This window comes from Anas platyrhynchos, chromosome 15, assembly GCF_047663525.1.
Source record: "Anas platyrhynchos isolate ZD024472 breed Pekin duck chromosome 15, IASCAAS_PekinDuck_T2T, whole genome shotgun sequence".
Taxonomy (NCBI): Eukaryota; Metazoa; Chordata; class Aves; order Anseriformes; family Anatidae; genus Anas; species Anas platyrhynchos.
The window spans coordinates 11,318,467-11,344,578 of record NC_092601.1 but is presented as its reverse complement, the minus strand read 5'-3'; the positions used below and the strand labels follow the sequence as shown (position 1 = coordinate 11,344,578).

The 26,112-nt window shown below is 46.4% G+C and overlaps 1 long non-coding RNA gene across 1 annotated transcript in view; it reads left to right on the top strand.

Annotated features, from left to right (window-relative positions):
* The window catches only part of LOC101804509 (uncharacterized), a 163,608-nt gene that overhangs the window by 1,578 nt on the left and 135,918 nt on the right, over positions 1–26,112 (top strand). Inside the window, exons 2-3 of the long non-coding RNA XR_011803674.1 lie at positions 18,008–19,151; positions 22,812–22,953. This is a non-coding gene — a long non-coding RNA (uncharacterized lncRNA). The remainder of the gene's footprint in view (positions 1–18,007; positions 19,152–22,811; positions 22,954–26,112) is intronic.

Here is a 26,112-nt window from a genome sequence, read left to right as displayed (position 1 = left end):
TTTCTGCTGTTGTGCTGCCTGGACTAACCCGTGGTGATCCTTCTCCAAAGGACTGTGTGCAGGCAATGAAAACAAGGGCTCTGCATTGGATGTTTTGAAATGGTGTCAAGTGGTTGTTCAGCTATGGGGAAGGGAAGCTGAAGACATAGAAGGTGTAAGTAAGAAGACATTTCTTACAATTTCATCTGTAGTTTGATTGTGTGCGTTGAATTAGGACTCGATCTGCTTATGTACACAGTGTTCTTTAAGAACATAATAACGGAAAGCATGCACAAATGGCACTAGGCCTTGAAATTTAAGACCTGCTGTTAAAGGTAGTCCTCAGAAGTTCATGTTGTAATGGTGGTTGGTGATCAAGTTGCCCTAGAAGACTCATTAGTGGTAGCTGGCCACCTTTGGCAAACAGGACTTCCAGCTGGAAGGCTGTGAGGACATTTGAGCATCAGTCTGCAGGGAGAACCAGGGCCTGCCTTCACGATGAAAGTAACGTAGCCTCACAGTAGGTGCTTGTTGGTGACATGGGCAGAGTCTGTCCTTGACTTTGTGTGCAAACGGGCTGTAGCAGCAGTTTGGAGATGTTAAACGTCAGCCTTCAGAGGGGGCTGTGGGTGCACATTGTACCTGGGGTGCCTGGATCATTGAGCCTGGGCTGTTGGTATCGGACCTAAAGAAACCATTCTGTTGGTGAGCAGCAGTAATGGATGGAAATTGGTTGGACCAGCTTCTCAGATAGCAAGAGGCAGCAGGAATAAAGCAGATCACACTTTACCAGCAGGGAGGTAGTATCCAGTAAGCCCCAGACAACTTTTGTGGTGATAGGATCATTGTTTTTTATTAGCCACCTGCCAGAACAGACAACTTCAATTATATCCAGGCCTTTTTTTTATTATTATTATTTATTATTATTAAAGGAGAAACTGTAACACAGAGAATATTTTAGTTCCAGGTTTGTTCTGAATGCAGCAGAACCTGTGTGGACAGGGATGGGCTTCAAAGGCCTGGGCTGAATTAACGGGCCTGGAATTAGGCAGACAGTGTTTTCCAAGGGTGTTTCAGCCAGGTAAAAACACCCAAGCCTGGTCTCTTCTTGCTTCTATGTTCTTGTGAAGCCCAGAGAGCTCCTTTGTTTTAGGTTGTAATGGGGGTGAAGGAGTCCCTTCATTGTTTCTGGACCCCTCTGTCAGTGACAGTGCCACGAGGTGGCAGTGGCCACAAAATAATGCCTGGCCAGAAACACGAGGTGCAGGGAGCGCGTTTGTCCTGCTCTTTGCTCTTGGTGCTCCAATGTATGGGTGTGAGCCCATACATCCAGCCCCTAAATGCCAGCTGAAGCACTGCTCTAGCTTTCACTTGACCATTGACTTTCAAGTAGACCCAGATTCCCATTTCTCCATTCCTATGGCATCTGAACACCTCAGTGAAGTCAGGGTGAGGGGTGACTGAATCCTTGGTGAATAAGGCACTGCTTTACTCTGTGCACACCTGGGCACTGTCTCTGCAGGGCCTGTTCAGGGCTGCACCTTCCCTGCAGCATTATCTTGGGCATTTTGGGTAGCAATGGTTCTGTCTCCTTCCCTAGATACTCAGCTTTTGGCTGGCATTTATTTTATGCATGGGCTGCCTGCAGAGGACAGCAGGAATTGCCGCATGAGTAAAAATTAAATCTGTCAGGTGATGATGGCTCTGCTGGCTTCTCATGTGTCTCCATGCCTGAAGGGACAGCAGTTTTCCGGCGGTTCAGTGGGATAGGCTTGTAGAGGTTCTGACCTTAAGCCTTTGTAGTGAACCAAGGGATGTATCCAGTAACCTCGGTGCTGCGGGTCTGCAGGGACTTGCAACACTGCCCAGAGCTGCCACGCTGGGTGGCTTTAAGGAACGTGGCTAGGAAAGACAGGATAGCTTTTGTGTTCTGCAGTCTAGGTAATGAATAGTCTGAGGGTGGGCCAGGAGGATGGAAAGAGGTAGGAATCGCCTCTTTTTTTTTTTTATTTTTTCTGATTATAAATCAAGCACTACAGCACCATGGCATTTTAGGCAGAATATGGCACACGAGTGCAATGTGCTGCCTGCCTGGGATGGAAAGTCCAGCTCTTCACCATCAGGTTCTTGCTGTCACCTCACTGGGGTTGGTAGATAATCACAGGCTTCAGACTTCTTTAGTCAAAACACACACAAAAAAAAACCCTACTTCAGGTTATCCTCTGTAAAAATGGGTTTTGCTTTGCCAGTCCGGGTAATGTGAGGATACACATGTTGATATTCTTGAGGTCCTCGTGTATTTTTGGGAGAGTGCTATGAAAGGCTTGAATGGGAAATTCTTTCTGTCAGAGCATACCCGTAATTAAACCAGTCTGTTTATTCATGAGTTCAGGCAGGATTATTATTGTTTTTCTAGCCCTGATCTAACAGATTGTGCAATGTGGTCTGCCTCACATCTGCTGCTCCCTGCATGCTGGGGAGGGTGGACACCTGGTGGCAGTGGAGGGAGAGTAGTGGAGTGGAAACGGTGGCCTCTCTGGGAATTGCCTTTGAAGATAAAAGCCCTGCGTGGTTATTTGTGAAACATCTCATTTTTTGAAGCAGCAGCGTGGGTAGGTTTGTCATCAAACAGGGGATGTTATAAAAGCAAATAACTGCACGTTGGCTGAGTGCTGAAAGGGGCTCCATCAGTCGTGACAGGTGAACTCATCTAGCATCGAGGCTTGCAGCCTTGCTGCACTGCTGTGTTGCACGCTGCTGGTTGCTCTTGGGAGCAGCATCTGCACCGTGCACCTCACGCATGTATTGCTCCTCTCTTTGTACCATGCCGTGTTTCCGTCACGTTGCCTGGTGGGTGCGACGGGACGAGTGCACGTGTAGACAAGTGCAAGGACCATGACTGCTCCCCTGAAACTGGGGGGATCGGGGTGGAGGTAGGGGAAATGTCCCCTCGTAGGCAGTGTTTAGTAGGAAGGGGAAGCAACCTGTTTGAGCAGGGAGGATGTCTGAGCCCTGCTTCTGCCCATGTGGGCACCTGAGTCCTTACAATATGTAAATCTCAGAAAATGTGTGTGCTTTTCTTGTTGTGCCAAAGCCAGAAAGCCCTGACCCAGCTGGAGGAAAATAACAATTTGAGCAGAGATCTCATCAAGCAAGATGTTCCAGCTCGTTAGAAAACAACCTACTGTATGCTTGAAAGGCGCGTGCAGTGCATAAAAAGAAATGGCTCACGCTTGCACTGGAAGATCTGAGGTAGACCAGGCAGATACTGACCTCATCTCTCTGCGCTGGAAAACAACTGCCACTGAACTCGGTGTCCTCGCCATCTTAAGGTGGTTTACTGGGGAGTCAGCAACATGGGGGCAAGTGCAAATGGGGTTCAGGTGCTTACCAGGTTGCAGCAAAGTCTCTTGGTTGGAGACGTATAATGAATGGAAAGAGCAGTGTTGTCTGGCTGCTGAACTGCCCCTGTCCAGGTGTTTGGAAAGCCTGGGAGGGGAGAATTCAAAGAGAGCTGTGTTGCCTCACCCTCGCATTGAAGGCACGCTGGTGCTTCTCACACCATGGGTTTCTGGTCTGGTGCCCCACGTGTTTGGTTGGAAAGCGTGGTCCCAGTGCAAAGTGTTGAGGACAACCAAGCCCATTTTGTGACACCGCTCTGGGATGATCTGTGGCCTGGCGACAGATGGTGCAGGTGGCTGTCCCAGTCTGTTCTCTGCTCGTGCCAGTTCGGAGCTCTGGGCTCTGTGCTTGCAGAGCTGGAGGGACCTTGTCAGGTGAGCTCTGCTCACGGACTGCCCGGCTGGGAGTGGAGAGCCTCTCAGCAATGGGCTGTCCTCTTAGAGGTCTTTTGACTAGTATATGATAAAATAAGCAGGTTCTGGTTCTGAATGTGAAGTGAACAGCTCAAAACTCCCTAGCAGAGGGGAAAAGCTGGAATGCTTTGCAGTGCAGTGGAGGTGTTGGGTACCTGCACCAAGGCTCCCTGTTCGGGGATGGAAACTGCTGCTCTGCAAGTTAGCCGAGAGCTTGGGAGCTCTGGGCCTGGCATGGTCTGGAGGTCCCTGGATTTCCACAGGCCCTGCCAGGAGAGCCAGAGCCAAGCCCTGGCTTGGGAAGGAGCTCCTTGGCTTTGTGCTTTTGGTTCCCAGCAGGACAGATGTAAGCCAAGGGCCTTTAGCCCTGTGGCAGGCCGTGTGGGAGGAGACCGCTGCGATAAGTCTGCCTGGCACGCGCGGGTCTGCAGGGACAGATGAAGCAGATTAAAGTGTATCACCCAGCAGTGCTATACTTCCCCGGGGGGGAAGTCTGCCACTTCCCCAGGGAAGCTATTCCAATGGTTTAATTACTCTCACTGCTGGGAAACAAGCTTTTATTTCCAAGCTTAAATGTATTTGACTTCAGTTTCTGCTCATTGGGTCCTGTTTTGGTGAGGATTACTCCTGGCTATCTTTTTTGTGTGCAAGTACCTGTGAGCATCAATTGAGTTGTCCTTTTGTTTTGCTCAGACACATTAAATACCTTATGTCTGTCTCAGCAGGAATTGTTCTCCAGGTTCTGGTTTTCTTCTGGCTTTTGTTTAAACTCATTTCTGTGTCTTATTCTCTGAAAGTTGACTCTTTGGTCTGGATGCAGTTCCCCTAGGGGTTTTTCAGGTCTTTGTACAAAATCGAGGTTGCCCTCATGCTGCCCAACACTTCAGCTCTGCAAGATCGGCATCAGCACTGTGGAGAGCTTAAGTGAGAATTATTTTCCAAGATCATTGCGTTCTCCTCTGTATCATTGTTTTCCGTCTTGTAAATCCAGCCATGTCTTTTTGGTTCCCAAACGTGCAGCCTCGCAGCACCCCCATGCAGCACGTGCTTGCTGCCGCAGCTGGGGCTGTGGGAGCTGGGGCTCTGCAAGACTCATGGGCATCAGCACAGGCTGCCAAACTGTTGTCTTCTGCCAGGTCAGTTGTCTGTGTGTTACTAGTGCTCATGGAGATGAGAGAGTTCTCCCCACGACTCCATTTCAAAACAGTTTGCTTGCAACTTAATTGACGTTTGTCAACATTAGAAAATTTCTAACCAGCTTTCTTTAGGCTTGGCTGGGTTTCAGCAGGGTGGAGAAACAGGAACTGCTCCCACTCACTCTGTCGGGATTCTACTGCGTATCAGGAGAAGGATGGGGATGTGGAGGGGAAGCTGGGTCTGCTGCCCACTGTGAAGGCATTAGGGTACCACCGAGATGGCTTGTTTGAGTTCTGTTAGCTTTTATAGGCAGTTGCAGAGAGAAGCCAGTGACTGTGATTCAGAGCAACCATCTGCTGTGGGCAGGCTGTGCTGCTGTCCAGAAGAGCCATCTCTGTTTATGATGAATATTTCCTTCTCTGAACTCTGTTATTTGGCTACTTACCACAAGAATTGATGAGCCCTTGAAAACTCAAAGTGGGCAACGTTATGGGGAGTCAGTGTTTAATTAAAGATTAATTTAATTCATCTGCTCCCCTGTGCAGTGACCCACGTGAGCAAAATCTGGGAGGGCTGCAGAAGGGCAGATATGACCTGTGAGACCCGTTCTGCACATCAGAACAGCCAATGTCTGACAGTACCAAGCAGTGCTGGAGTGAGCAGCTCTTTCTTCCCACCTGTGCCACGTCTCTGCTGTCTGTGCATGGCTGACTCTCACTAAAGCTGATGGGATTTCCATGAAGTGCTTGGGCATGTGTTTAGTTTGTAATTTATCAGATTTAGGAGGGACTGAAATATGTGCTAAATGCTTTGGTGAATGGAGATCTCTTTGTTAGGGAAAAAAAAAACAGAGGCACAGAAATCAGAAACAGAATGCAGGATATCTTTTTTTTTTTTTTTTTATAACGGAGTTTATGTTTTTCTATTTAAATGCAAATATTTCTTCTCGTCATCCTGTTTGAGGACAAATAAGGCAATTGCTCCTCGTGGCTATGCTGGTTTCCTGACTTGAATCTGCTGGTATAATGGGCAGTCAGATTAAAAAAAAAAAAGGAGAAAATGGGAGGCAGTTGGGTGGAGATGGGACGTTAAACATTGTGGAGAGCCTGGAAACTCTGTGTCAGCCCAGGGCTTGTAAAGGGAAAACCATCGCTTGGCAGAGACAGCTTAATAGGCTTGTAAAATCTGGCACCATCAAAACCACGATATGGGTTTTATCAAAGCATGGCAGGGGAGCCTTGAGAAATGACAGCTGTATTATCTGTCTTCAGATCGTTCTGAGAGCAACATCAGGAGCAGGCTGGAAACAGTTCAGAAAATAATTTCATATTGAGGGTTTGCTGGGGGCAGAAATGTATAGGGAAAATTGAAATGAAAGAATTAATAACAGTATCAATAACCTTACTACAGCAGTTATCAGATGTGACATGAAAATTACTTGAAAGTTGTCATCTACTGTGTGTTTTATTCCCATCAGGAAGGTTTGAGGGATGAGAGGAGAATCCAAACAAGGCAATTAAGACTGGAGCATGTTATGGAAAGGAGGAATGGCTGCTGTGTAGAACTTTTAAAGGCATTTTTCCCTGCCAGATGCAGGGGCTGGGCCAAATTCTGATACAGTGGAGCAAACATTGGAGTGCACAGGTTTGTGGAGTGGCAGCACGGATTGAAGTCTCGGCTGTTGTGCACAGGGCAGTCTGTGCAAGATGCCGATCGTTGCAGGAAAAGGCACAATGCAGCTCTTCCTAGAAGCATATCCTAGAGACAGAAGACTCCAGCTGGGGTTTCATACCACCAAAACCTGTGAGTTTTTGAGCAGGATTCAAATTCCCTGAAGTCATTGCAAAGGTTTCCAGTACTTTTTCTGGGCTGTGGACCAATCCTGTTTAGTCCAGTTAGTGTGGGTGTAGGGGATGGCAGACACATCCTAGTATTTTTTTTCTCCATGTGTATGTTGACTCTGAGCCACTGGTACAGATTGCTTTTTCTCCAGGACGGGTTGACTCGCAGCCAGGAGTGCTCTGTCTTTGTCCCAGGCTCTGCGACTCTAGGCCCGAACTGGAACTCTCCGCAGCTACTGGAGAAGAGAGCCCAGCACGTAGGTTAAACCACTTAGAAATGATGCCATGGCTGAGGCAGCCAAGCTCTGTTTCTAAAAGTGAGTTAGTCACTTAAGAAGTGAAACTGCTGAAATTCTCCTTCCTGAGGTCCAAGTGCTTTCCAGACATTACCTAACTCGTCAGGCTGGGATGGGACAGACTATCGTGATCCCATTTGCCAGTTGCAGGTCGTTAATGTGCAGAGAAGGAACTTGTTTTCAGACTTTCCCAAAGACAGCAACTTTCTGTTGCAGTTAACATTCAAACTTAGCCTACAAATCATCCAGAACTGGCATTGTTTGTGACCTATATTTAGCTATATTTTTGCTGCAATAACTGGCCAAACCTGCAGTGCTTCCAAGGTAAGAACGAAGTGAAGCCTGCAGTCTCTATTTTCGAAGTTAGCACTTCTTTTTCTGAGAGCTCCAGAAAACCGATCAGAAATCAGTGAAGAAGAGAATCACTTGGGTGGAAGCACCGCCAGTTGCAAAGGGCTAAGAACTCAGTAGCTATACAGAGGAGAAAAGTGGTAGGAGTTAAGTTAGTTATCTTTCTCATTTGCTGTCACTGCAGCCTGGTGTCTCCTTCCTCATGGAGATCGATATGAACGGAGAGGTGTATGCTCTTGGGTGGAGCCCAGGCGCTGAGCTGAGAAGCAGGCTCTGTCTCTGCTGGAAGAGACACGCTGGGGGCTGCCAAGCAGCTGGGAGCTGGCAGAGAAGCAGTTTGATAGCTGGAGGGAGTTTGGCAGCTGCTGTGCAGCTCAGTCCCTTGCTGTGCTCTGCTCCGTCCTGTGCTTGGTCCCCATCAGGAAGCCCCTTCCCCACTGCCTGGGAACCTCTCAGCCCCACAAGGATGGGCTGGCACTCGAGTGGTGATGCCGGCAGCTTGGGGTGGCTTGCGTGGTGGGAATGTGCTGCTCTAAAGCAGAACTGGTTTGAGATGGACTACCTCCATGTCTGTTCTCACTTGTGTAATTTTCTTCTTCCCTTTGGCATCGCAGGAGGAGAAAATGCCTTTCCAAGGGAAAAATGTCAGTGTGTTCGCTGCTCGTGGTGTGGGCTGGGTCTGCAGGCCAAAATAACCTATGAGCACCCAAAGCAAGAAAAGATCCCTGTAATTCTAGGGCTTTTCTCCCTTTTAATAGTCTGTTTTCTTCTGCAGTGTGCGGTTGATTTGGCAGGGAGTTATTCAAAGGTAGCTTTCAAAGATCAAAGTCAGGTCCAGTCCTTACAGCATTCCCAGCTCTGCCATTCAGTTGATGCAGGTATTAATGAGGTGCAGTTATATGGCCTGACATCCATGTCTTCTGTTTACTCTAATGAGATGGTTCTGCTGTCCCTCTTGTTTTAATAAGCGACAGAAACTCCAAGATCGTGTCCTACAAAGATATTTTTCCACCTTAGGATTAGCAGGAGCAAAGCTAGGAATGATAATTTTAACAGGCATAAAACATCAGGATCTTGTCTGATGCCTTCAAAGCAGTGCATTCTTCTCTGCTTCACTTGCTCTGTATTATCACAGGTTTCGAGCTAACACACACATTTCTTGCCCTTTTATCTCTCTAATTGTTTTCACAAGTTCATTAATGATTTTGCAAAAGCTGTAGTGAAACTAAATGACATGCTCATAAACCTTTAAAGGAGAGTATACCGGGCCGCTGATGGGAAAAGTCTCATTAGTCTTTTCAAATCACTCCCAGCAGGTTTTTCTGCAGATTCAAACTTGTTAGGCACATAAATATGCTCCTCTAATTCAATCGGCTGTGCTGATGGTGTGACAACTGGAATTTACTCTGCTTTTAAGCAGCCACTGGGAGCGCTTTGCTAGAGCAGCTGCTCTGAGAGCCAGAACCGGGCTGAATTCTTGGGGTTTATTGCAATCTATGGAATATCTTGGACTATGGATGTTGTCTGTGCTTTGTTTCTGACATAGTCCTGTGGTAGCTCCTCAGAAAACCACTGGATTTCCCTCTGAGCTGGGAAAGTTGAGGTGATGGTTGTATAGGAACCTTAGCCAAGGCTGAAGGCGCTTTGCGAGTTCTGTTGGGTTGAGGGTTGAGTTCTGTAGGATTAATCTCAAAGTGGTAAGAGAGCTGAGTGGTCTCACTCAGGTAAGTTCTGATGTGTGCATGGCCAAGGGGCTGAGAGAGGAGCTGGGTATGGATGAAGGCGGCCACAGCATCCATGGGGAGATGTGTCCCATGAGAGGTGGTTCAAAACTTAGCACCCCGTGCCCTGGCCCCAAGGAGAGGACAACGACCTTTGTCCCCAGTATTCCTCAGCAGTGCTTTGGGCATGAACAAGTTTCAGTGCAGCAAGGGGAAGGCGAGGAGGGCTGGCCTCAGCATGAAGCAGGGCAGGGAGGAAGAGGAGGAAGGGGCTGGGGTGGGCGTCCAGGTGCAGAGGAGCCAAGAGGAACTGAGACCAGAAGGCTGAGTGCTTCTGCCAAGTGCAGGGGACGTCCCGAACCACTAGAGCAGCACGTATCCCCCCGCAACCCCATCTCAAAGATGTTCTTCCTATGCTGAGATAAAGAATTAAAACGATTTTCCAAGTCTTGAGCTTACTTTGAACTAATCTAGATGAGGATATTTGTATCTCACAAACCTTAATTGAAGTATTTGATTTCCCTTTCGTATGTGGAGTTAATTTATGTGGCACAATTAGAAGATATTTTATTTGTACAATAGGACCTTGGAACTGGAGGAGGCGATTAAAACACCAGAACAGCCTCTTCTGAAGTCTTAACTTTGCTGAAAGCATAATGATCCTCTGACGTGATGTTCTAGCTGAGCGTTTCTGAAAATAAGCTAAATGTAAGGATGCATTCTAGGTGAATACTTTTCCATGCAAGCTCTATTTTCTGCCTGACAGTGGAAATCTTGGAAGAATTTTAATTGGACTAGGCAGGGGATCCTAATGTATATTTTGGATTGCACTGCTCAGAGTTGCCTGAATGAAGCCGAACTGCTTTGGAGTGTCACTTCAAAGGGGTATGAAAGCCCTTTGGGCTGTGCTTGTGGTGGTGTCACCTCTCTGTAAAACTGCTCAGCACCAGGCTGGCATTATCACGTTAGAAAGTGAGTGGGTCTCAGTGACACGGAGGAAGAACGAACCTCTTTCTCCAAGCAAGCAAAAAAAAAAAAAGCAACTGAGCTGCATCTGGTCTGGCTTGTGTTGCTGCATATAGCTGTGAGCACAGCTATAATATTCTTGTCCTGTACTACCTCTCTTGGAAGAGGGACTTGCTCTAACTATTTCTAAGGGCTCGCTGTTTCTGAGAGTTCAGAGAAGCTGGAAATAGCTGCTTTGGGTGGTTAGCACTGATAGCTGTCATAACCTGCCCTGCGCATATCGCAGCCAGCTGCAGCCACCAGTCCTGGCTAGCCCAGGAGACCAGGCACGTCTGTTGGTGTCTTAGCTTGACTCTGCTGAGAAGAGCAAAGCCCTTGCTGGGGCTGACTGCTCAGCTGAAATGTCCTGGGATGGGTGGTTCAGGCCTGCAGGTGTACGATGCTTCTGACCCTGGCACAGGCAGTCTGTGCCCCTAAACTGCATCTTCTGCGGGATAGCGGGCAGAGAGCTTGGCAGGCTTCTCCTCTGTAGGGCTGGTGTCTGCAACAGGAGTCAGGTGAGCTGCTTCCCTGTGCTGCAGGGCTGTATGCAGTGTCTGCACCGAGTTGAGTCCCCTCCTCTGCACTCCTCACCCCGGCTGGGAGCTCTGCCCTCGGGGTCGGAGGCTGATGCCCCGTGGCTGTCCTCAGGGCACATCGCACTGGGAGGCCTGAGGATGCTGCTGTGTACTGGAGCCCAATTCCTCTGACACTCCTCTATCAATTATTAATTTCTTCTGATCCTTTTGCTGCAGTGCATTAGACAGTTGAAGCCAAAATGTAAAAGACCAGAAAAACACTCCATGGGCCTCAAGAGGAACAGACAAGTGGAGAACAGATCAGACCTGGAGTGATTGGTGCTCTGTGCAGAGCGTCCTGCAAGATCAGGTGCCTTTGAGGTTACAAGGCTTGGGCATGGTGCAGAGTGAGCAGGGAGAGGGGTGGGTTTCCCTGGGATCAGCGGTCAAGAACACAATAATTTTTATGGAAAGGGACATCACAGGAAAGTGCTGGCTTCCATGAGATTCCCCAAGTGAGGTTTGTAGGGGACCATCTGAAATTGCAGAATTAGGATTCTAAATTTCCATTTTAGAACGTTTTACAAATCTACTTAGTTCTATAACAAAGAATTCAGGATAACATATGAAACTCCTACATTTGTTGTTTTTTTTTTTTTTTTTTTTTTTTTTGCTTATTTTTGCATGTAAAAATGTAGAAATCTTGACCTTACTTCTTGGGATTAACTGGAGAAGGACCAAGTCTCAGTTTTGTTCCCCACCCCAGGACAAAAAATTTTCCACATATCTATCGGGCCATCCTTATCTGAACGCCACAGTTGAGTCACTTATCCCTTTGGCTATTTTAGCCACTTTTTTAGCATCTGTCTCCCATCCTTTGTTCTCCATTTCTACAGCAGAGCAGTGTTCTCCCCTCACAGCGCAGTCGTACGGCTGCTCTCCTGTGTGCGAAGCGCCCTGACAGCTCTGCATAGGAGCTGCAGTTCAGTGCAACGTCCTTCTGCTACACATGAGAAAATAATTTGCAATTAAGTTACTGGATGAATTCCTCTTTTGTTCTGTCTGAAAATGGCCTGTGAGCAGATTGCTAAATTCTCAAACGGTTCATTACAACAAAATTGCTTGTGAGTTTCTTGCCTAACTAATTCCTGGTCTGACTAGAACAAACAGTTCCCAACGCGTGGCTGCAATTCCGAACTGCCCGGTTCCTCCAGTGGCTGGTGCACGGAGGGAGGCTGCCGTTCACTCTGGACCACAAGCCAGCAGAAGATGTGCTGGAAAATTTGCTGTCGATCTGTGCTTTAATTCTGAGATGTCTGGTTCAGATCTGGGCGCTCATTTTCTTGAGGGGTTGAGCCCAAGGAGTTGAGGGCGGGTGGTTAAACCTCGCTGTGGGTATTTGTGGAGGGGAGGCAGCTGTGTGAAGTCAGGGTGCTGGGGTTTGGGGAGGGCGGTGTTAGCCCCTGTGAAAGACCTCTTTAAAACTCCCAAATAACGTGAGTGGGAGGAGATCAGAGGAGCAAAACTAGGGACAAGCCTTTGCCTGAAGAGAAGAGGGAGCAAACTCAGAGCAGTGCCACCAGGACCCGAGGTACGAGGCAGCCTGAGGACGGGACGGTGGCACTGGGGCTGGCCCCGTGCCTTGCGTCTGGCGCTGCTGTTAAGGGCAGAGCTCCTGACTGCCAAATCGCCAGGGGCCTGGCCAGCTGGGCAGTGGCACAGGGGCTGGGAAAGGGGCACGAGCACAGCAGCAGGCATTGCTGACCGCCAGAAGCTGGGAGGGCCAGGCTCGGTGCTGTGCCACTGGCAGCCCTCACCATCATCGCTGCGGTCCCACGGCCGAGCATCTCGCGGGCAGCTGTCCGGCCCTGCTGTCTGCGTGCCTCCGCCTGCTGTACTGGGAGACTCTGCAGGATGAAAAAAATGCCAATTTTTGCTTTATTGTGTTCTGCTGGTATCCGGCTGTGGTGGTTTTGTTGCCTGATCTGGTATCAAGGCTGGCTGGAGTATTTTCTCCTCTGTGCTCTAAATCTTGCGTTCACACCATTCTTCCTCTTGTTAGGAAGAATTTTGTTGTGGCCCCACTAACACAGAAGCGGGCACCGGCTGATGAAGGTGGGGCTGGTGCTGATTTTCTTGTCTCTGGTCTGACTGTCCCGCCCCCCCCCCCTTGCCCTGTTAAAGCCCACCTGGTCACATACACAGCAGCGTTCGCTCTCTCCACATTTTGGCTGTCCTGAACGAGCACAGCTCCCAGACCAACTGCGTTGGCACCAACAATTAGTTCATTCTGGGTTAATAAGCTGAGAGCATCACACGGTACCGTGGCTTTTTGAAGCACCCCGGCATCCCAGTGCCTGTCAGCCCGTCCCCATGGCTGACTTCTGTTCGCTGACCTGCTTCGTGTCTGCGGGATGCTCGCTAAATCCGGAGCGAGCCAGGGGCGGCAGTCAGCGAAACCCAGGAGATTTCTTGCTCCTAAAATGTCTTCGGCTCGGTGGCAGCTTCTGCCTCCGCTGCCTGGCCTGGGAAGCGTTGCGGTGACCGCTCGGGCAGGGTCGGTAGGTGGCAGCGTTGGACCCCGCTGGGGCTGGGGCTGGGGCTGCGCTTCCCTCTGCGGAGTTGGGGGGAGCATCAGGCGGCCTTCTGCCCCCGGCTCGCTGCCTGCTGGGCAGCCTGGGGGAGCACTCGGTGGTGCTGGGAGGAAGGGGCAGCCCTCCCCGGCTGGCTCAGCACCTCTGCATGGGATGGGTCTGTCCAGGCAGGCAGCGTTAGCCCCACAGACATCTTCCAACATCCAAAGCCACCTGTGGAGGTGCCCAGCAGCAGTGTGATGCTCTGGTTGTGATTTCTGGGGGGGGGTCACCGTGGTATTCCCAAGGGGTAGGGAAGGTGGAGGCGCTGGGCAGTGCGGTGTGCACGGCAGCAGTGTACTTTGCTGGGTGAGCCTGGCTCGTTGCGCGTGGCAGCAGCTCTCATGTGTCCAAACTGTGGCGTGGGCTGCTGAAGGATGGCTTGTTCTGCGCCTCTGGTGAGAGAGCTGCGGCTCCTAAGGGCTGATTCCTGGAAAACTAACCAGTGTTGCTGCAAAATGAGGTTTTGTGGTTTAATAGTTATCATGGGAGCAGCTCCAGGAATCCCTTTGCTGCATGGTCACCGTCCTGCACGGGCTCCTGCCCTCCAGGCAGTGCTTTTCTTCCTGCTGCTGGAGCAGGTACCGAGCTCAGCGTGGTGCTCAGCTGCTCGTGTGCTGTCAGGGACACTCAGTGCTTCGGGGATTTGTGATTGCTGACTTCCACTGACATTTGGAGCAACCTCCCTGGCGAATGTGAGACACCCTCTGTGCCGGAGAATGCACAAGAGCCTGTTGCATTTAACGTATCGGGGTATGTGAGAACAGCAGCGGTTTGTGCTGATTTATTAGGAAGACAGCAGTGCACCATAGCATATTCTATGAATATAAGCACAAACAAATGATGCTACCTCCAGCTGTAAATTTCCTTTACAGCTTAACCGTCCAAATTAATAAATGCAGGAATAATGGATTCAGTCAAATGGTTCTATCACAGGCCACTCGCCTGTTGAGATGGGGGCACGCTTGATGACCCTGGGAAGGATATAGGACGTCAGTGGTTGGCGATGTGGAACAAAATAACGTGTAATTTAGGGTATGGCCTGATGCCCTAGAGTCTACTGGAGGGGTTTAGTGCTGGGGTGGTGGAGGAAATCCTCAATTTTTGTGCTGCAGCCCCCTGCAGGGGTGTATAGCACCCTCTTGGAGCTCCCTCTGCATCTGACAGGAAAGGCTCACTTGCCGTTGCTGAGTCCCACTCCTTGACTTCTCTTTTTAAATGTTTATCAGGCACAAAACAGGCAATTTCTACATCCAAATGCTTCTCGTTGGAGTCTCATTCACTCCTATTGTTTTCTTGAAATCTGGAAGGTGGGAACAGGGCAAACTGCTCTCTGTTTCTTTGTTTCCTCCCACAAGGAGGTAACGCAAATGCCCTTGTTTTCATAAAGAGCATTAATTCTTGCTTGCAGTGAGGCTGACAGACAAGCGAGGCTGACGGGAGGCAGCACCATGTGTCTCTTATCACATCTCATAGGAAGCTGGACGCAGCCAGCTGGCAAACACCAGCAGCTCTCCTGAGTTCGTAGCTCACCCTGTTTGTGTTGACATTTCTGGCAAGGAAAGGTAAAGAGTTATCCCAGCTACAACAACCCATGGGGCCTCACTCTGCGTTTTTCTTCATTTGCCTGAAATTAGAGTCTCGCTGAGCAGGAGCAGCTCACGTGCCAGCATTTCCCGGTGTCACTGCTGGCTGGGGGAGCTGCACGATGCTGCGGGAGGCAGCACCTGTTGCGATCTGGTCCCACTCCAGTGGCCACACCACTTACATCTGCCTCTCCTCCCTCTGAAACCCTGCCTTTGTTTTAACCCAGCTGCCCCCAAACCCAGCAGGGAGCTGGCAAGAGGTGCTGTAACCCCCTGAAGAGCAGCGGGCTGTCAGTCAGGGTTGGTTTTATTACTGGTTTGATTCTAGTTGTTTGATAACGGGGATAAACTTCACCTGAATTCCTGCCTGAGGAAGCCAGATGTTGTTGATGGGCAAAGGCTGTGGTAAAAATACCCTCAGCTCCAATGGAGGAGCTGGTCCTTGCAGGGGGTTCCTTTGAACTATCGGAGCCCACTTCAGCTTCAGAAGCACCCACACAGAGCCCTCAACTTGAGCATTATTATTGCAGTTGTTGGGCCTGAGTCTCCTCCCATGCCAGCCTTACTCCAGGGTGACACTGTGATGATTTTCTTCTTGATTCTTTTACATCAGTATGAGATAAAATCTTGTTCCAACGTGAACCTAGAATGTACAGCAAAACAAAACACAAAAAGGAGGAGAAACGAGCCCAAACTGAGGGATTTTTTGCAATTGGTTTGGGAAACTTATATTTATTGCAGTGGTCTTTGGACACAGGGTGTAATGGCAGGTCGCTTTGTCCTAGCACATGAAGCCTTACTAAAAATATACAGTGGCTATTGGATTGGTATTTTAAATAACGATAAAAGAACCAGAGCTGAGGTCTGAAGAACATTTTTTCAGTTTGAATAGATGCCAAAAGAAAAACTGCTGTTTTATTAATCTAAATGTACTGAATGTATTTCTGATTAAATATTTTGTCCTTTGAATAGCTGCTGTAGCTTACGTGGGATATGTCAAGTAGTTGTGTCATTATCTGATGTTCTTTCATAGACTCAATTGGAGCCTTATTTATGGGTCAAACAGTAAGATCCTTTTTCTTGCTAATAAGATGATGTCCATACCCTGAGACGAGCAGTGGTGGCATGCTCTGCCACTTCACATTTTTCAGTTGCTGAGGGACATCTGATTTATGCAGATAGAAGAATAAATACAAGGGAATGTTTTCTTATGGTGTTTTATTTATTTATTTTTTTAATTTTAATACAATTTGTTGAACAGAGGTTACACCTGTGGAAGGGAAATGTGGTGCTGTGGATTGTTGCTAAGAGGAGGTGATGCATGGTGATCAAACAGCCCTTCTGTACCAGCTCCAGGTCAGGATTTAACGAGGCTCAGGAAAAAACAGGCTGCTGGGTAGATTATTGCAAAGAAATGGAGCCTTTTGTCTGAAGGACTCTCCAAGTCCAGAGCTGGGCAGTGAGTAACGGTGACTGAAACCTGAGTGGTTTCTCCATCAAATTCATTTGCAGGTTGATGTGAAGTCTGAGTACAACAGGAGAAAAAAATCATGCCTATTGTCCATGCCACTGTTGGAACATAAATTGTGGTCTGTCTTCACAGAAATATTGAAGTTGTTTTAAAATTACTTTTGGATTTGTTTTTGCTTTAATGGAAGTTTAATTTATCAAGACTGATCATCTGATCTCTTTACCTCCTTTCTGTGCTTTTTAATTAAAAGCAAAACAAAAGGCCAAGGAAAACTTAATCTATATTGGTAGAGAATTTGGCTCAAAAATCTTTAGTGACTTGACGACCTTGTGTAACCAAAAGGCCAGGAGATGAGAGCCACCAATTCTGTGTGGAGTAGCCACCAAAGCTGCTATGGGGGTGACTAGGGCACGTTGGGGCAAGCACTGACTGAATCTGTGCATGCCACGCATGCTGACCTGCACAAGCAGAAGAATTAATGAGGGGCAGGTCTGCAAGTAACCCAGTCACTGATGGACCATGTGGGGAGCTGCGCTGGGTACCGCTGGAAAAATGCCTCAGGAAGCCTTCTTTCTATCTGACTTGATAAGCAAACATATTTTTCCCATCCTTAAGAGCTGACAATTGGCCTTCGCAGAGAAGAGAGGAAATTAAAAATTAAAGGAGCCCCAAATGAGTTCACACTTTTGCCAGCATCCTACGTTTCCTTAGGCTTGGCTCCAGCGCTTGCATCGTCTGCACTGTTAATAACAGTGCTTTCCCTTGGAAATCAGTTACTTCTATATTCTCCTTCTTAAAAATGTGACCTTTGGTTTTTAATTTTTCATAATCGCTATTAATTTGTTCAATAGGAAAAAATAACAGAAAGGGAAGAAATTATAATCTGGTGTGTCTGACTTCAGCCTGTGACCCCAGTACCTTCCCTTTGCGAAGAGCCTCCTGCCACCCCTGGGGATGCTGGCTCCTGCCTGGAGGACAGCTGCCGGCAGCACGTGGCTCTTCATGTGTGCAGCCGCCGCAGCCTGCAGAGGCAAACAGCCTTCCTTTTGTTTCTCATCAGGCCTTGGTGTCCTGCCCTTCCTGCTGCCTTTTTGACCTGCTATTTGTATTCGGTAGCCGCAGTTATCCTGTGGCTCAGCCTCCTGCGCCCAGAAGGCCTGGCTGTCACGCTTCACCTGGAGCTTCACCCTTCATCCCAGGCCTGGGGTGCAGCTTTGGTGGGCAAAACCTCAGAGGTGGGCACTGCAAGATGGTGGTCCTGTGATCAGAGCTAGCCATAAACCACCTTGTATTGTCTCGTACGTCTTGCAGTTTTAGAGCAAGGAAGCTTTCAAGCTCCAGGTAATTGAGTGATGTAAAAGGTTGAAAAAACAGAATCCCAAGGAGCTGTGCTCTGTCACTGCACCTGTCCTGAGTGTCCCCGAGTATCTGCCTTCAGAAACACCTTGTATTATAATGTGGTCCAAAGAGAACAAATATTGAAGAGAAAGACAGGCGCCAGAAGACTTCTTTCCTCCCACTTTAGCCACATATACTGTGAAATATTCTTCCTAACACCTGATGCTCAACTAAGTCTCCTCCTCAGTACCCAAAAGCTCTGCTCACCTCTGCCTTGCTGGCTGGCTGAACTCACGTTGCCTGTTTCTCCTTCCAGGATGACAGCCAGGAAATTATTACAGCGCAATTTAAAGACCATAAAATATAAGATGAGCAGATGGCAGGTCGCGTCTCCTCTCCGTGAACGGCCGATGTCACCGTGGCACCACTTCAGCGCATGCTGAGCTGCACTCACAAAGTCCAAACAAGAGCCGTCACCGGTGGAGGTGTCTGTCAGAGACTGTCCCAGCAGCACAGACCTTACGACTGTGACAAAGAATCTGGGCATTGGCAAGGAGCTTTAGCGACAATGAGCTTTAAATACCTGCTGCTAAGATAATCATAATAATCTGTCTGCCAGCTTTTTCCTAATGTGCATTTTCTAATTCATTGTGGGAGGCAAAATCCTTTGACCGGTGGAATGAAGACGTGGCGCTGTGACTGTAATTTAAATTGTTAAACAACTGGAAGGAGCAGCTATCAACCAGAAATCCTACCCAAAGCAGAATAGCAGCCTTCACAGATTAATTTAAAAAAAACAACAACAACTAGAATTTAGTCTTTTCATAGAAAGGGATCCTTGGTTCTTTGCAAGGGATCCTCAGTTCTGTGCAAGGGATTAAAAAAGCACCCATCCCAGTTTCAGGATTTTTTGGTTCTGTTCCCCTTCTGATATTTCCGAGTCTACCCTTGGAGTATGGGTTCTTACACTTCTTCTCTCCATTCCCTCTCCATGCAGTGCTGTAGTTTGAGGGGACAGGATGCTGAAATAGCCAGTATGATCACTCCAATGTCCCGAACAGGACGTTCTCAAGCAAGTTATTGCTCTTCCATTGAAATGGGAAAAGCAAACAAAGCTCTGTCATGTGTTGGGCCTTGCTGCAGCAGTTGAGCTGATCCCCTTGTCCTTTCAGCATTAATTACGAAAAGGCTCTGCTCCTATGTGTGGCACTTTGAAGAAGGCTGGATGTTTCCTATTCATCAACAACACAGCTGAGTATACTTGATGCATAGGGACACACCACTGTGTAGAAACTGTGACAGTTTTTTTTACTACTGGTAGGACTGAAACTGAAGAGGGATCTGGGATATGATATCCAGCTAATGATATGATAGGAATGTATCTCCTAAAAAAATAAAAAAAATAAAAGGGAAGTGCCACGTCTAAAGGAGCCACTCAGCTCTAACAGCACGGCCAGCAGGTAACTAACATGTACTGAAAAAAGCACAGCTACTCAGAAATAATTTATGCAAATTATTTTAAATTAATGAAGGTGATTTTTTTTTCTTCGTGGCCACAGCCTCATTTGTTTATTTTCCCCTTCTAAGGTGAGGGAGGGTGAGAGGGAGCAAGGAGCAAACATTCAGCAGTTTCTCAACCCGCTGCTCAGCAAAGGGCGGCAGCTTAGGACCCTGGGCCTGCCACTGGCCCTGCCTTGTGAGTCCACCTCATGCAGGATTGGATAGTGCATGGGCAAACACTTTGCCTTTGTTCTCCCGGAGGTGGAATTTGTTGTATTGTCCCTGTTCCTGTGTGACTATGTCCATGTCCTGCAGAGGCTGCTTTTGGCACCTGTGTTTGCAAACCCCTCCCAGAGATGGATGCTGATGGAGCTGGGAACTGCAGCTCCTGCTCGCCTCTGGAAACGGCCTTTCCAAGGACATTTCCAAGAGGCTTGCATTGCTGCTTGCTGTTCAAGCTGAGCAATAAATAGCATTCGAATATCTGCAGCTGCTTTTGGCACCTTTCACTAGTGCAGAAATTCCCCTTGTGATCTGTGAAAAAATAATCACCAAAAATCTTTCATTTTCTAAGAAACGTTTCTCAGCAAAATGTCACCTTTCATGCAGGCTGGCTGAACTTCACCAGTTGTGCCGTTTATTCAGCAGGGACCATTTTAGTTTGCACTTTGCATTTCTAAGAATTGAATTTGTTAAATGGAGCACTTTCCACTGACAGAGCAGGAGTCCTGCTAGGGTTTTTTTTTTTTTTTGCAGCTCGAAGCCATTTTTACTTGTATCATGGAGCTTCTGAGCCCTGTTGAATCTGGCTCAGTGTTTCTCAGGGGACAGAGGAAGGATTGCTAATAGCTTTCCAACCCACTTTAGTCTCTCTCTTCATAATGCGAACGCTCAGCAAAACAGACTCAAGCGAGGTCCTTGTCCTGGATGACTTTTTGCTAAATAAGTTAGCAATGCTCTAGTTAGCAAAATCTCTTAACCCTTGTGGATGCGGTGCAAACTCACTGGTACGCTGTGGCAGGGCTGTGGCAAAGGTAACCTAAGCAATGCCAGGAGAGGAGCAGTGCACTTGGCACGGTTAAACCTTGGTGCAGCCGTTACCCAACACGCAGGCTCAGATGTGCCAGGGAGATAAACGAATATTTTGACCTGAATCAGGAAAATCTGTTATTTCCTCACAGAATCTGAAAACGATCCCTCATTTTCCCTCTCACAGATAGTTTGCTGTTCTTCTTCAAAGAGTAAGTTGATTTTGCCTTTCTAGAAGACCATTTGTTTTTTTTCTACATGAAATTTATTACTAGGTGTCTTTTCCACAGCAATTTTATTTCCTGAAAATATATATCCAAACTTTAGTTCTTCTTTTAAGACTTCTGCCGTGGAAGTTGTACGCCGTAAGGTCATGCAGAAGAGAGTAGGTACTCATAGGAACTCATTGCAAATTCTTGCAGACTTGACTTTTTTTTTTTAATGCTTTTTCTTATTCCTGTCATACAGTGAAATGAACCGTTAGATGACAGATACTGGACTCTGACAGACATCTCATCTTGTACTGAGGCTAGTGACAGTCTGAAAGAAATTGCTCATCTGAGTCAACAGCCAGCTCCTCCAATTGTGTTTGTCTGCAGTGCTAATTTCATTTCTTTGCTCAGTTTTCCTGGAATCTGAGCACACACTGACCTGATAAATAACTGAAGCCAGCAGTAAAGATAAAGAAAAATTCTACACTCCAGAGGTCAAGTTAGCCTCCAAATCGTATTTGCCCTAATGGAGAACAAATTCAACACTACCAAAAGTCAAATGAATGTTTAGTCACCTGAGAAAATACCATTATAAGCTGAAATGAGCTCTCATTATTTTTTCCATTTTATTTCTTTAATTTCTCCTTGGCTTCTGCTACAAAACTAAAAATAAGGACATCAGTCAGAGGGTACTTCAGAGGCACCCTCAAGGAAGGTGGAAGGTTCTAAGGTAAATTAGGGCTGGTGGCTTTTAAAATGGATGAAATCACTTACGTTAGGCCTTCAGGATGCATATTTTCATTTACTTGATTTATTCCTATTATTTAAGTTCTAATGTGAAGTGACACAGACACTATGGAGCCAGGCTGAGGAGGATCTTTATAGCGAGCTGTCAGGGCAGAAAATCCCATTGTGAAGGGACCTGTTCCTCAGGGCTGGTTGTGAGTGTGCAGCAGCAGAAAGCCAAGCGAATGATTTAAAAAGAAAAAGGAGAAAGAAGGTGGTCAGACGGTGAATTAGGCAGGGAAATTAGCCGAGGTGCTCTTAGGCACTAAGGCGGTACACAGCCTGGTGCAGAGGGCTGCAGAACTGCGCCGAGGGCAGAATCAGACCTATTTCTGCCAGAGAGGTGGTGACCTCTCTCTGGAGGTGAGGAGGAGCCCTCAGCCTCTCATCCAGCTCTTTCCATGTGAGCTGCTCCCTGCCTTCTCCACCCAGCCTGTGACCTGTATCCTGCTGACATCTCTGCCTTCTTGCATGCTCTGAGTATGTGAATATAAAGGCTGGTTATTGTCTGATGCATTGTTTCTGATAGCTAAACTGCTCTGTTTTGGGGCCCAAAAGGTAGTTAGTGTGTGTTTGTATATGTATATATGTGTATATATATATATATTGTTGCTGGTCTCATCAGATTACATTCCTGTATCATGAGCATCCTAAAATGAGGATCCTGGCTAAGGCATCTTGGCAATAGCAAGTCTTTGAAAGATATTCCTCCTTCTTGAGAAGTGATGGAAACAACAGGGTCAAGTACCACTTTAATAGCATGACCAAGACTTCCTGGTGCAATTTAATCTTGGAAATTCCATAAACCAAATGTGTTGACGGAGAGTAAAGAGTTGCAGAGGTAGATACTATCAAGGAGCGGGGAAGAGTGGAGAACCATTTATGTATCCTGCAGTGTCCCTGTAAAATCTCAGCACTCTCTTGCCTCAGCTGATGTCTGTTTTGTTACTTTGGGCATAGGAGTCTTAATTGTTATGGGAACTTTTCTACTTTGTCTAAGTGCAGTTGTGGAGTTCATTAAGGGCATCCATACAGCTTGGCTCTATATACAAAGGATGAAACCTTTTCTGTTCTGCGGAGGTCAATTATTTATTATAGAAATCTCTTTGTAATGAAACTTCAGCTGATGTGTGCACCTGATGGCAAAAGTAATTGAGTGATTGACTTGCATATTAACGTAATGCCTTGAAAAAGGATGGGCACATCAGCAATGTCTGTGAGTTTCTGTGCTACAAAAACATATTCATATTATAAGATTGTGTGTGTGGGGGTTTATAATAAATTACTTTGGACCAGCTTACTGAAGGATGCCTTCCTGTATTTTGTGGCTTGTATTTGCTTTTGCTGCTGTTGTGCTGGGAATTCACTTGGTGCAAGTTTCCTGTAAATTTCAAATGCAAAGTCCCCAAGCAACCCCTTGCCCCTATTTCAACAAAGTCAAAATATTTTCAGAAGAAAATTCTGATTTTTTGACAATTTTTTTTTTCTTTACAGAAAATATTGCGAGGAGATACTGTGGTTCATTTCAATATTATCACGAGCTGCCAGAGATAATGCATTTTTAGTGATGGGTGTCTCCCTCTCATTGACCAGGTTTCCAGCTCATGTACAGCTCCCCTGGTACTGGGACGTCTCTCTCTTCTCATGGAGCTGCAGGACTGGTGTGTCAGTGATTCATCTGGGAGATGGCAGCCCTGCAGCAGAGCCAGACTGAAGGGGAGATGGAGGACAGAAGGTATGCAGCTAACAGCCACCATGGGCACAGTCCCAGGCGTTTTACAATCAAATATGTTAGTATTTTTTTGGAGTGAAACCTTCTTGAATTTTCCTTTTACTGCATATTCTGTACTCTCATTCAATTTCAAATGGAAACAAATATCAATATGTCATACATCCTGTTTTTTCACCAGCAGTATACAGAAGTCAGTGGGAGTTTTGTTTTTTTCCTCTTTCCCCTGTCAAGGGGTCAAAGCCAGCTCCTTGAAAGCATGTTACTTTCTAGCAAAAACATCCAGCTTTAAGGACACAAAGGACAATTATTCTCTGGAGGAGAAAGGTTTGATGATTCGCAGTTGTAATGGCATACTTACTACGGGGCAAAAATTAGCCAACTGTTTATAGGAGCCCACACAATATAAAGGATGTAAATAGAGTATATATTGTTTGGCCGTAGGAGGAGGAGTGCCACTCCTGACATAGAAGCAACAAAGTAGGTGAATTTGAAAGCTAATATGATATCGTAGGCACTCTTTCATATAGCAATAGAAGGAATAGCACTAAAAGAGCTGCTTCTCAGATTTTAATAAGATGGTGTCTGTGAAAATAGCATTTTGGCTTATAGTACAATATTTAAATTTTCCTCAGTTCTTTAAAATCTTCTTAATAACACATCTGTGCTTCCATTTGGTGGTTGCAAACATATTTTAGGTCACTAAATTAAACAACTTTTAAAAAAAAAAAAAAAGGAAAAAATAAAAAAGCTAACAATGAATGTAAGGTGTTGCTGGTAGTTGGGTGCAATAACTAATTTGGTAAACAAGCTGTTTCTGAACAAAAATTGCTGGTACCGTGTATGACAATTCTGGCTACTGAAAATATTTTCATTTAGGTTGGAAAAGACCTCCAAGATCATCACATCCAACTACTAACCTATCACTCCAAAGCCTACCACTAAACCATGTCCTTAAGCACCACAGCTACACTTTTTTTTAATACCTCCAGGGACGGTGACTCATCCCTTGCCAGCCTGTTCCAGTGCTTCACAACCCTTGCAGTGAAGGGTCTAAACCTCATCTTAGATTGAGCACGTGTACTCCCAACAGTGTGTATAGATATATATAAAATATATATTCTGCACTAATAGGCAGTGGAAAAGGCAACCCAGCAAGTAAAAATTGCACCCCTGAAAATTTCTGTTGCTGTATCTGTGATGGCAAGGGACATTTTGAGCTGAAAGCTCAAAGCTTGCCTTTGCTGCTTTAAGTTAAAGTGTATAGAATGGAGTAGAAAATGTCATTACTTCTATGTTTAAGTGAGTGAAAATGTGCAAATCATGGGCTATGCAGCAGTTTTAACTCTCCTGAGGACCAAATGGATCTGTACAAGCTTTGCTGTAACTTATTTGCTGATGAAGCCAAATTTCATGAAACGAAATAGCTTGCAGAACTTACTTGTTTATTTAAACTCCTCAGAAGGATCTAACTACCTGCCCTTCCTGTGATGGCACATTTACAATAAGCAATTCAGTGGAAAGGTTGTTCAAAGTAAAACTTCTTGGTGGGAAGAGTTATGGATTTAATATGTTCAACACCATTAATTGTACCTGGTATTTACTTAATGTTTCACATGGTCGAATTATCATCCTAACTGATTTATGCAACAGGCAAGATCTTTTATACGTCCTAAATGTGGAGAATAGAAGCAGAATGGTAAAATGATATGCCTCACATCACCTAGAGAGTCAGTGGCAGTGTTAAGGTGAGTCTTACAATCTCCAGAAACACCTGGGGACTCATTCCTGCTCCATTTTACTGTTCATGGACACTTGTCTGGCTGAAGTTTAGTTAGGTAATTTTTCAGGAAAAGGTGATTTCTATCTATGCGTCTGATGAAGCAGAATATGAGTAAGGACCAATCAAAAAATTACTTTTGAAATAATCAGAAATGTTTCATTTGGCTGAGAAGATCAATACCCAACAGAGAGACAGAGCTAAATACAGAGCTCCAAATAGCCACTAACGCTTTAAGTTCTCTCTACGGCCACCTTGTGAATAGTCTACACTCTTGGATACATTAAACAGCAGCTGTGAGTAATGAACAAACTTGTAAAAATTAATCTGTTTTTTGGAGGGGCAGTTAATGAGCTGAAAAATGGCTAAATTTATTGAACAAGTCATTTAATGAACAGTTTGACTCAGGAGCGTGGTGCCTCTTTTGCATCTCACAGCTAGATGCGTCAGATATAAATTGCCTCCTGTATATTTTAGTGGTATGGCTGGTTTCTGGCCTTTCTAAAAGGATGTGAACACTTAGATCATGACAGTAAGCAGAGTGGAAGCAGGGTTGTTAAAGCTGTCCTGAGGAACATCACTTGGGCCAAGATACAGCAAGGATAAAAAGGAGACTAGATTTGTAGTTGAACATCCAGCAGGGCGATGTTAGCAAATTTTGGAAGGTAATTATTATGTCATCCATCAAATTATGGAGTAAACTTTATTAGTGGCTGGAATGAAGCATTTTTCTCATGAGAAAATTATCACCTTGTCCCTGCTGCAGGGATGTTGCAGCCTTTCTCTGACAGATCGGAAGTTGCCTGGTGTCCTGCAGCAGGAGCAGCCAGAGGCTTCATTCAGTCTGGCAATTCTCACACATTTTTTAAATCTTGTAGGGCTTTCCAGCAGAGCTGAAGTGAAAATGCGTGTAGCAGAGTATGATGGAGGGGTTGCTGGCATATTCCTGTGGCAGGATGTTAATTGTTAGCTTTTCCTGATGTGTCTGGAACTGGTTTCTAGATGCTTGCCTGGGCTGGCTGATCCCACCTGGTGATTCCCACGTAGTCTTCAGTCTTTCTGTGCTTAAAGCTAGACCAGTCTGCGAGAAACCTGAGTTTTCTGTATATTTGCTGATGCCTGTACTGTAAGGAAGATTTCAGATTTCCTGTCTGAAAGGAAATGGCTGACCATAACCCATCCTTCCAAACCAGGGAGAACAGAACTGTCTGATTGCCAAGGAAGACCCTTCCCAGCACCTGTGGTGTATGAAAGGGGATATGGCATGGCTGTCCTTTAGCCAAAGGAAATATTTGGGTGTAAGTAAACAGGATTAACAAAAGATTGTTTCATTGATGAAAAACATGTGGCATTTGTGGACTGTTGAGAGAATTGGGTACCAAGAA